This window comes from Anomaloglossus baeobatrachus, chromosome 7 (genome assembly GCF_048569485.1).
Source record: "Anomaloglossus baeobatrachus isolate aAnoBae1 chromosome 7, aAnoBae1.hap1, whole genome shotgun sequence".
NCBI classification, from domain to species: Eukaryota; Metazoa; Chordata; class Amphibia; order Anura; family Aromobatidae; genus Anomaloglossus; species Anomaloglossus baeobatrachus.
Window position 1 is genome coordinate 302,919,472 of NC_134359.1, and position 12,451 is coordinate 302,931,922.

The window sequence follows — 12,451 nt, forward strand, 5'->3', positions numbered from 1 at the left end:
TTGATTTATGAAAAAAATGAAAACGACGCTTACGCTTTATGTCCACGTAGTTCAACATAGAGCCTAGCATGTTGATCCATGGGAAGGCAAAAACCCCATGAGGCAGACATTAATAGCTCCATGTTTCAGGAAAAAGTCCTTCTCGCCTCCACAGGCGGCAATCAGAGGAGTTTCTGGGATCATCATCCCATCACAGGATCTAGTAACAGAATCTGGATCTGATTGGACTGGTGGATTCTGCCTGTCTGTCTCTTTCCCTGCCTGGCAGTCTGTCTGTCTCTTCCCCTGGCAGTTTCTGTCTCTTTCCCTTTCTCTCTTTCCTTTTCTGTCCTCTCTCCACTGATATCATAAGCTTCTTATATTAATAATGTCCTTCGTTGCCTATAGCAACCAATCACAGCTCCTATTAATGACCTGTAGCTTCCAGCTCCATTGACTTTAATGTAAGGAGGTTTTATGGCGAATAACTATAGCGCAGGGTTAAATTTTCCCCTCAAACATAGTCTATGACATTCCCTGAGTTAAATGGGGTGTCTGTGCAAAATATCGTGATTGTAAATTTGACGGTGCAGATTCCTTTAGCGGACATACATACACACACATACATATATACACAATTCATATCTCATATATAAAGGGGTGTGTGTGTGTGTGTGTGTGTGTGTGTGTGTGTCCGGGATTGGCATCTGCACTGTCGCAGCTACAGCCATAAAGTTTTGCACACTCAGACTTCTGGACCCCGAGAGCGTCATAGGCTATGTTTTGAGGGGAAATTTTAACCCCGCGCTTTACAGTTATTCACCAAAAACCTGCCTCCATTAAAGCTAATGGAGCTGGGAGCCACAGTGCAGCCAGAACTTCAGAAGAATGCGCAGCCAAGCCCTTAAATGGAATGTTGGCGTGTCACAATGCAGCCAGGGAAAGAGACAGACACAGACAGGGTAAGAAACAGACACAAAGAGACAAAGAGACAGACTGCCAGGGAAAGAGAGGGAAAGAGAGAGACAGGTTAAGAGACAGACACAGACAGGTAAATTAACAGACACAGACAAAGAGACAGAGACAGACACAGGGAAACAGACAGGGAAAGAGACAGACAGACAGAGTAAGAGACAAAGACAGGTAAAGAGACAGACACAGACAAAGAGACAGAGACAGACACAGGGAAAGAGACAGAGGGAAAGAGACAGACAGGGAAAGAGACAGACAGGGAAAGTGACAGAGATAGATAGATAGAGAAAAAGATTGAGACAGACAGGGAAAGAGACAGACAGGGAAAGTGACAGAGATAGATAGATAGAGAAAAAGATTGAGACAGACAGGGAAAGAGACAGACAGACAAAGAGAGACAGAGAGATATATACAGAGGGGGAGACAGACATTATAATTACATTTATCTATTTTTTTTGTGGTGTTTGTGTGCAGAATACATTTTTGTTAATACATTCTATTTTGTTAACAGCAGTTATTAACCCGGGCAGTACAGCTGATTATATATACACACACACACACACACACACACACACACACACGCGCACTCAGCTTTATATATTAGATATACACATATGGCTGACGATTCTGACTGGGGCTCATCATTTGATGACCTGAGAAACGGAAAATGGAGGGGCGCACACAGTGTGTAGGCCGGAGACATCTGCCCCCACCAATCCCATACTCCATATATATTTTCACTACTACAATAAGGCCATGTGCACACATTGAGTATTTGGTGAGGTTTTATTACCTTAGTAATTTTTACAGATGCGGAGGTAAAAAAACTCACCAAATGCTGACCGTGCACACATGGCCTTACAAATAATGAGGTAAAAGACTAACCAAATACTCAATGTGTGCACATGGTCCAATGCCTTGTCCCCACGTTCAGTATTAGAGTTTTTGTTACCTTAGTATTTAAGTTATGTTCACAAAGGGCGGTTTTGCAGGTTTTTTTGTTTTGTTTTTTTTTTTAATTGGTTTAATGTAAATACATACTAATAAACAAACTGCAGCTTTTGCTCAGATTTTGCTGCAGAAAAAAAAAAACCACCCTGTGTGAACAAAGCCTAAGGTCATGTGCCATGTTCAGTATTGGTGAGTTTTTACCTCAGTATCTGTAAGGCTATGTTCACACATCAGTTTTTTGGCATCAGGCACAATCTGGCGTGTGCATGATGCAACAGATCCAGCGCAAAATATGCAAAAACGGATGCGCCGGATCCTTTTTTTTTTTACGGATCCGGTATACCGTCAAAAAACGAATCAGGCGCATCCGTTTTTGCATCCGTTTCATCAGTTTTTTGCTGGATCCCTTTTTTACAATAAATTGGATCATGCTCAGTTTAAAAAAACGGATCTGGCGGCAGCATCCGGTTTTTTACCGCATCGCGCCGGATCTGGCGTCCATAGGCGTCCATTGTAAATCACGCCCGTATCCCGCCTGATTCGGCGCGATACGTTTTTTTTTCAGAGACAAAAAACGTTCAATGAGACGTTCCATCCGGCCGCCACATTGAGTAATTACGCCGGATCCGTAAAAAAAAACGGATGCAACGCAAGGCCATCAGGCACAATCCAGTGCAAATACAAATCAATGGGGATTAAACTGATCCGGCGCCGAATTCGTTTTATCCGTTTTTTCCGGATTGTGCCTGATGGAAAAAAACTGATGTGTGAACGTAGCCTAAGGCCTCGTGCACACGCTGAGAATTTGATGAGTTTTTTTACTTCAGTATTTGTTAAACTATGTTCACACAGGGGGTTTTTGCTCATTTTTTTTGGCAATAGTCTTGTTTACAGATTAAAGTGTTCAATACTATGCTTTAGGCCTCCAACACACATCCGTTGAAAACCACGCACGTGTAGTATGGGCCGTTTTTCAGGTCCGTGATCCGTTTTTATGGTACGTGTGGCATCCGTGTGAACGGCGTATGCTAGCCGTGTGTGCGTGTGGAATGTCCGTGTGTGCGTGAGATACATAACGGACATGTGAGTGTGTTTTGTCCGTGTGCAATGGTACGTGTGTGATGTCAAATGTTGTTGATACATACCCGTTGACAGCAAACAGAGTTGCGCGTAGAGAATGAACTCAGGTGAACTTCACCCGACTTCATTGTCATACCGCGGCTCTGTCTGTGTCGCGTACTGATTAGCGGTCACCCATGAAGGAATCACCGGTGACTGCTAATCTCCAGAGTAACTGAAGTGAGCAGCGCGATTAGCGCTGCCATCACTCAGGTTACCCGCGGCCAGCTGGAGTCACCCACCCGAGACCACAACTCACCTGTGACTTCATCGCTGTCAACCGGGCGACTTGCTGTCACAGTTGGAGGATCCAGCGGTGGCCGTGAGTTGAGTGACGTCATCGCTGATCGTGATACTTACCTCAGTTGCTGCGTGGAGCTGACAGGAGCGGCGGTGTTTTTCTGCAGCTCCTGTCACCTTCATGTAGCAGAGCTGGAAGCGACGCGGGACCTCCGTGGATTACGCCGGACATGGATGGTGTCACAAACCACCGGGGGGGGTCACTCAGAAATCCCCCGCGCTGGCTACCAGTACGTCACAATCGGGGGGTAACAAGTGGGGGTCACCCCTCCTTTATACCTCCCGACCGACAGACAGAGCACGTGACGCGCTCTCTAGCGCCCCTCTTATAGTCAGGCCAATTATGGAATTGCCCGACAATAAGCAAGGAGGCCGCTATACTACTTATGCCGATTATTGAAGGGTCCCCGGTGAGAGTAGGGTATATATTCCCCCGACCTCCGCGGGCGGAATATATAAAACCTCCCTGAATCTCACTGGCCTCCCCACAATAATCCTTGGCACAACTCGCTGCCACCAACCGATTTACGGTAACTATTAGCCGAACACACAGACGTGGGATTCAAGATCGAGATAACAGAACAGCCCAAGATTAATTATATAATTTAATCAGCCTAAAGCACACTAGAAACTACAATATATACAATAGGGAATCTACAGAATATACATATGTCAGAGTACAGTTACAGATAAAGCATGGTTTACAACAGGTATGCAATTCAATCAGTTACCTTGTGCGTCTGGCCACAGGGGGGCGCTGTAGACCAGGTTTCTAGGAACTCCCGCAGATGTTTCCTGCACGTGACCCCCAGCGAAAGAACACTGGAAAATGGCCGAAGTAGGGTTATCAACCTGGACAAGTCCAGGTCCCCTCCTACCTTCGTGACCTCACAGGGAGCACTGCTCCACCCCTGGCTTGAGTTATGGACAATATCCCAACATGGAATATGGGCCATAACTTTGCCTGGGAGCGTCGTAGGCGGACGCCAATGCTCTCATTGTGACAGTTATGAATTTAGCTACAGAACGAGGGGACTCATGACCTGTCTGCCAGTTCCCCATTGGCTGATATCACGCCTGGGGCATTTCCCAATGTCCTGCTCCCATAAAAAGGGTGTGCCGGCATCGTCCGCATGCAGAGACACCATTTTTATGGTTGCCATATTTATCGGAAATAGGGCTTGCGAGATATGAACCATTTTTTACTGGAGTCGTTCTGTCTGCTAGTTCCATAGCCTTGCTAATGAGATACAACTCTTGTTACAGGGTGACGGCAGGGAGTCATCCTGTGTCCATTGTTCCCACACCACCTCATCTCCATATCACAGGACATGGCCATGGAGGTGTAAGTGGAACACTGAGAACAAGAAGGGAAGGGGCACTGCCAGGGAGTGATGAGGGATTATGACTGGAGTCATAATTCATCTTCATATCCCGGGATTTGCCTCACACCTCCCCCCTTTTGAGGGCGCTAGGGGGCAGCACACTCCGGTGTTCCCCCGTGCGCCCGTCCGCGACCTCTCCTTGTCGGGACAGCCCGTCTGCGTTACCGTGGTCACGGCCCCTTTTGTGGCGAATGGTGAAGTTGTATTGCTGGAGCGCAAGGCTCCATCGCAACAATCGCCCATTCGTCCCAGAGACGGTGTGCAACCAGCTGAGGGGATTGTGGTCCGTCTCCACGATGAAGTGGCGCCCGTATAGATAGGGTTGCAGACGCTGCAGGGCCCACACTATGGCCAGGCACTCCTTCTCCATCGTGGAATAGGCAACTTCCCTTGGTAACAGCTTCCTGCTCAGGTACAAGACTGGGTGCTCTTGGCTCGCAGAGTCCACCTGGCTGAGCACCGCACCGAGGCCGAAGTCACTGGCGTCGGTCTGTACTACAAACGGCCGCGTGAAGTCGGCTGCCTGTAGCACGGGCGGGCTGGACAGGGCGTCCTTTAGGGCCCGGAAGGCTGTCTCGCAGTCCATTGTCCAATCGACTGCAGAGGGCAGCTTCTTCTTGGTGAGGTCCGTCAAGGGCTTTGCCAGGCTACTATAGCATGGAACAAACCTCCTATAGTACCCAGCGGTCCCCAAGAAGGACATCACCTGCTTCTTGGTCCTGGGGGTGGGCCAGGATGCGATGGCTTCCACTTTCTCAGGCTCGGGCTTCAGTGTTCTCCCACCTACCCGGTGACCGAGGTACTGGACCTCGCTCATGGCCAGCTGACACTTTCCCGGCTTGATGGTCAAACCTGCCCGGTGGATCCGCCTGAGCACCTGTGCTAGATGCTCTAGGTGGTCCTCCCAGGTGGGACTGAAGACGGCAATGTCATCCAGGTACGCGGCCGCGTACCCTTCAAGTCCCTTGAGCAGGGTGTTGACCATCCGCTGGAAAGTGGCAGGGGCATTCCTCATCCCGAATGGCATCACCGTGGACTCGTGCAGTCCAAATGGGGTAATAAAGGCAGAGCGTTCCCTGGCCTTGCGAGTCAGGGGGATCTGCCAATATCCCCGGCTCAGATCCATGATGGTCAGGTACTGAGCCCCGGCCAACTGATCGAGCAGGTCATCGATGCGTGGCATTGGGTACGCATCGGCGACCGTGACCGCATTGAGCCCCCTGTAGTCCACGCAGAACCGAGTGGTTCGGTCCTTCTTAGGGACGAGGACTACAGGCGAGGCCCAAGCGCTGTTGGATGCCTGGATCACCCCCAGCTTCAGCATCTCGTCAATCTCCTGGCGCATGTGTTGCTGCACCTCCAGGGAGACCCGATATGCTGAACGCCGGATCGGGGGATGATCCCCAGTGTCCACGTGATGGACAGCCAAGTCAGTCCTTCCGGGCTGGTTGGTAAACAACCCCCGGAAGGGGAGGAGGGTGGCCCACAGCTGGGACCGTTGGTCTTCCAAGAGCTGGTGGCCAACCTCCACATCCTCAATGGATCCGCCTGCCCTAACCTGGGCTAGCATATCCAAGAGGGTTTCCGCTTCTCCCTCCTCGGGCAGGTTGCACACGGGGAGCGCACATGCCTCCCGCTCATGATGTGCCTTCATCATGTTCACATGGAAGGGCTTCCGCCTTCCACGGGCAGGGTCCAGGGTGACCAGGTACGTCACAGGGTTGAGCTGCTGGTACACGAGGTATGGGCCTTCCCAGGCTGCCTGAAGCTTGTCCTGTGGTACGGGGACCAGTACCCACACCTCTTGACCCACTTGGTAGGTCCTCTCACAAGCGTTCTGGTCGTACCAACGCTTCTGATCGGCCTGGGCTTGAGCCATATTGTCGTGTACCAGTTGCGTCAAGGCCTGCATTTTGTCCCGGAAGCGCATGACATACTCGATAACCGACACTCCAGGGGTGGCCAAATCCCCTTCCCAAGCCTCTTTCACCAGAGCCAGGGGGCCCCGCACACGTCGCCCGTACAGGAGCTCAAACGGTGAGAATCCTGTTGAGGCCTGTGGAACCTCCCGGTAAGCAAATAACAGGTGTGGGAGATACCGCTCCCAGTCACGCCCATGGGAGTCGACCAACATCTTAAGCATCTGCTTTAAGGTGCCATTAAACCGCTCGCACAGGCCATTAGTCTGTGGATGGTACGGGCTGGCCACCAGATGTCGCACCTGGACTTGCTTACAGAGGGCCTCCATCAGCTGGGACATGAATTGGGTCCCCCGGTCAGTGAGCATTTCCTGGGGAAAACCCACTCGGGAGAAAATCTCCAGCAATGCGGTGGCCACCTTGTCAGCCCGAATGGACGACAAGGCCACTGCTTCTGGGTACCGGGTGGCATAGTCCACTACCGTCAGTATGAAGCGTTTCCCGGAGCTGCTGGGGATGGCCAGCGGGCCGACCAGATCCACAGCCACCCTCCTGAAAGGCTCATCGATGATTGGCAGAGATACTAGTGGGGCTTTGGGGCGGGGCCCCGCCTTCCCCACTCTCTGACAGGTTTCACACGAACGGCAGTAGGCAGCCACATCGGCCCCCATTTTTGGCCAGTAGAAATGCTGGTTTAACCTGGCCTTGGTCTTAGCGATCCCTAGGTGTCCGGCCATCGGAATCTCATGTGCGATCCGCAACAACTCCGTCCGGAACGGATAGGGTACCACCAACTGTCGGTCCCTGGGCCACGCCTCCGGTGAACCCTGCTGGACCGTGGCCCGGTACAGCCGTCCTTGGTCCCAGACCACTCGCTCCGGGTCCGAGACCGAGGGAGGCTGTGCCGCCTGCTCCTTAAGAGCTTTCAGGCTGTCGTCAGCTTCTAACGCTGCCTGAAACCCCTGACTAGATGTGGCCAGAATTGACGAGACTGTCACATCTTCAGTCAGTACCCCGGGACCTGTGTCCTGGCCTCCACCTGACTCGGCTGCCACTTGGTCAGAAGGGGAAGAGCTATCGGACCTCCGGGAGGCCCCTTGGCTTCCAGCACTCCCACTGCGGGTGACAGCGGCCACAGCCGCTGCGACCGTGGGTCGTGCCTGCTCCTCCTCCGTTCCTGACCAAGTCGCCGGTTCAGGCAGACCTACCTGGCTTCCTGACACCCCGGTTGTGGGGGAACCATGCACCGAGATCTTACCTGGGAGCACTTCCGCTCCTGGACCGGCCCCAATCTCACCTGCCTGTTCCCCTCCTGCAGCAACAGAACCCCGCTGTGAAATCTCTGGGGACCCCACATTTGCTGTGGTAGCCCCCACCCCACACACTGGTCCTCCCCCTGCAGCACCCTGCTCTCTGCTTATCCCTGCAGAGGGCAGCAGATCCCAGCTCACAGGCTGGTTACTTGTAGAGGCATTGTCACACCTTTCTCTGACCCCCTCCCCTGTCACAGCTGCAGCTGTGTGTGTGTCTATGGTGTCTATGCAAGCAGAAATATCAGAGTTCACTCCCTCCTCCCTTACATCATTCATAGATAACACATTAACATTGTCCGGAGGCATGTCAGTACTGGCTGAAGGTTCAGCCCTTGGTTGGGGCCCAAACTGGGAGGTTATCTGCCCCAAATCTGTCCCAAGTAGCACGTTTGCAGGGATCCGATCAGTTACCCCCACCTCCCTCACCCCTCGCCCTGCGCCCCAGTCCACATAAATGTCAGCAACAGGCAGCTCCGGGTCAGTGCCTCCAATCCCGGAGACAGCGAGGGTTTTTCCAGGGATCAAGTCTTGGGGGGACACCATCTCAGGCCGCACCAGAGTCACCTCCGAGGCGCTGTCTCGCAGTCCTATGGTCACAGACCGGCCGACGGTGACAGGTTGGAAGCTGTCCAGGGACCTACCACCACCCCCACCCACACAATACACCTTGGGCGGCCCTTGGGACGGGGACGGAGCCGGGGCCTTGGGACGCTGAGGGCACATGGCCTTGAAGTGTCCAGGTAGGTTGCACTGGTGGCACCGTCTTGGTTCCGCCACGGGCCTGGAGAGGGGAGTTGAGGGGGACACCCCCTGCAGTCTAGGGGCAGGTGGGGCAGTCGCAGAATTCATCTTACCCCCTCTCCAGGTGCTGCTGGTGGCCGCTCTCCTGGCCTCAGGGGCCCGGTTGTTGGTGTAGTCATCGGCAAGGGCAGCTGTAGCCGTGGACCCCTTTGGCTTCTGGTCTCGGATGAACTGGCGGAGATCCTCAGGGCAGTTCCACAAGAGTTGCTCCGTGATGAACAAGTCCAGGATCTCCGGTCCGGTGGAAAGCTGCAGGCCTTGGGTCCAGTGGTCGGCAGCTCGGGCAAGTGCCCGCCGGTGGTCAGCCCAGGAGTCCTTTGGTCCCTTCTGCAGGGTCCGGAACTTCTTGCGGTAGGACTCCGGAGTGAGGTTGTACTGTTGGATCAGGGCCCGCTTGATGGTGTCGTAGCCCTGATCTGCCTCAGCAGGCAAGTCACCAAGGATATCCAGGGCCTTACCCCTTAAACGGGGGGTCAGGTATTTGGCCCACTGGTCCTTGTCCAGATGGTGCTGCAAGCAAGTCCGTTCAAAAGCAGTCAAGAAAGAGTCCAAGTCTCCATCCTTCTCCAGCACTGGGAAGTCCTCAACACGGACCTTTGGAAGTTTGGTGTCTCGAAGGTCACGTGTGGCTGATGAGGGCCGGAGCTGAGCTAGCTGCAGCTGGTAGTCACGGTCTGCCTGTCGCTCTCGCTCTCGCTCTTCACGCGCTGCCTGCCGCTCTCGCTCCGCAGCCTCACGCTCTGCGTGCCGCTCCGCAGCCTCAGCGTCACGCGCTGCCTGCCGCTCTGCCCTGCGCTCTGCCAGGAGTTCCTTGTAGCCCTTCTGGTCTCCAGCCTGGAGAAGGGCCATAGCCATTTGAAGAAGGCTATCCGAGCCTCCCAGGCTCGGTGGAATGGCACGTGGTGATCTGCGGCACGCTGCAGAGCTAGGCGATTCACTGTCCCTTTCAGAGCGGAGGGCTGGCATCTGGCTCGTTGAGGAACCTTGGGTGAGCTCCTCCTCATCTTGTCCAGCAGTGCCAGGTTGTGCAATGTCCTCGGCAGAACGGTTTTCTGGCGTCGAGCTCCTGGAGGACTCGTGGGCAACCTCCTCATTGCTGTCCACAGCACCGTCCTCCCTCTCTTCGGCTCCTGCCTTAGCATTGGCCAGTTGCATAGCTCTGCTCCTGGTGCCATCAGCCATTCTTGCAGACTTTTGGTCACTGACACAGAACTGACACCTGATGCCTCCACACACCTTACAGTATCTGCACTCTGACACTCTAGTGTTGAGCTAGTCTGAAGACCCCAGCAGCCACAGCTGCTGCAGGCAGTCTTTAGTGTCTGGGAGTATGGGTCTCACACTCACACACACTATTATCTCGATCCCACCGCTATGCCACCAATATGTCACAAACCACCGGGGGGGGTCACTCAGAAATCCCCCGCGCTGGCTACCAGTACGTCACAATCGGGGGTAACAAGTGGGGGTCACCCCTCCTTTATACCTCCCGACCGACAGACAGAGCACGTGACGCGCTCTCTAGCGCCCCTCTTATAGTCAGGCCAATTATGGAATTGCCCGACAATAAGCAAGGAGGCCGCTATACTACTTATGCCGATTATTGAAGGGTCCCCGGTGAGAGTAGGGTATATATTCCCCCGACCTCCGCGGGCGGAATATATAAAACCTCCCTGAATCTCACTGGCCTCCCCACAATAATCCTTGGCACAACTCGCTGCCACCAACCGATTTACGGTAACTATTAGCCGAACACACAGACGTGGGATTCAAGATCGAGATAACAGAACAGCCCAAGATTAATTATATAATTTAATCAGCCTAAAGCACACTAGAAACTACAATATATACAATAGGGAATCTACAGAATATACATATGTCAGAGTACAGTTACAGATAAAGCATGGTTTACAACAGGTATGCAATTCAATCAGTTACCTTGTGCGTCTGGCCACAGGGGGGCGCTGTAGACCAGGTTTCTAGGAACTCCCGCAGATGTTTCCTGCACGTGACCCCCAGCGAAAGAACACTGGAAAATGGCCGAAGTAGGGTTATCAACCTGGACAAGTCCAGGTCCCCTCCTACCTTCGTGACCTCACAGGGAGCACTGCTCCACTCCTGGCTTGAGTTATGGACAATATCCCAACATGGAATATGGGCCATAACTTTGCCTGGGAGCGTCGTAGGCGGACGCCAATGCTCTCATTGTGACAGTTATGAATTTAGCTACAGAACGAGGGGACTCATGACCTGTCTGCCAGTTCCCCATTGGCTGATATCACGCCTGGGGCATTTCCCAATGTCCTGCTCCCATAAAAAGGGTGTGCCGGCATCGTCCGCATGCAGAGACACCATTTTTATGGTTGCCATATTTATCGGAAATAGGGCTTGCGAGATATGAACCATTTTTTACTGGAGTCGTTCTGTCTGCTAGTTCCATAGCCTTGCTAATGAGATACAACTCTTGTTACAGGGTGACGGCAGGGAGTCATCCTGTGTCCATTGTTCCCACACCACCTCATCTCCATATCACAGGACATGGCCATGGAGGTGTAAGTGGAACACTGAGAACAAGAAGGGAAGGGGCACTGCCAGGGAGTGATGAGGGATTATGACTGGAGTCATAATTCATCTTCATATCCCGGGATTTGCCTCACAGATGGGTTTTTGGGGGGTTAATAAAGTGGTGAACGAGGGCATTTGTTAGTGTTTTTTTATTGCAAATAAAGGATTTTTCGTTGTGTGTGTTTATTAACTTTAAATTACAGGTTAATCATTGGGGGTGTCTCATAGACGCCTGACATGATTAATCTAGGACTTAGTGGCAGCTATGTGTTGCTGCCATTAATTCCTTATTACCCCGATTGCCAACGCACCAGGGCATATCGGGAACAGCCAGGCAGAGTTCCAGAACTGTTGCATCTATTGTATGCGGCAATTCTGGGCAGCTGCTGGCTGATATTCTTAGGCTGGGGAGCTCCCCATAACGTGGGGCATCCCATCCTGAGAATACCAGCCTTCAGCCGTTTGGCTTTACCCTGGCTGTTATCAAAATTGTGGGGAACCGCACGCCGGTTTTTTAATTTATTTAGACATGCCCACTGGCTGCTGTGATTGGTTGCAGTGAGACAGCTATCACTCAACGTGGGGACGTGTCTCACTGCAACCAATCATAGGCGCCGGTGTGCAGGGAAAGCAGGGAATATGAGATTGATTAATGAGCGGCCGGCTTTTTCAAAATAGTAAAAGCCGCCGGAGTTTTTTTTACAGCTGTGCAGCGCCGCGCCGGTAATCGGGGATCAGTAAGTATGAGAGAGGGGGAGACTGACCGACAGACAGAGAGGAACAGACAAGACAGAAAGAGAGACAGACAGACAGAGAGAGAGACCGACCGACGGACTGAGGGAGATTGACTGACATAGACAGAAAAAAAAAGAAAATTACCGACATCGCTCGCAAAAAAGCACAAAACGTACACGGAGCAGACAGAGATGCGTCTGTGTCACTAACGTGTGCGCACATAACCATTGACTTTCATTGTGTCCGTGTGATGTGTTCCGTGCAGAAAACGGACATGCTTCTGTGCAAAACGGAAACACATACGGATCACGGACATTATGAAAAACGCACGTGTGAGTGTGATCTCAAACATAGATTAACATTGGTGCACGTTTGTCCGTGTCTCCGGTATATACGGAAACGGACAAAACAC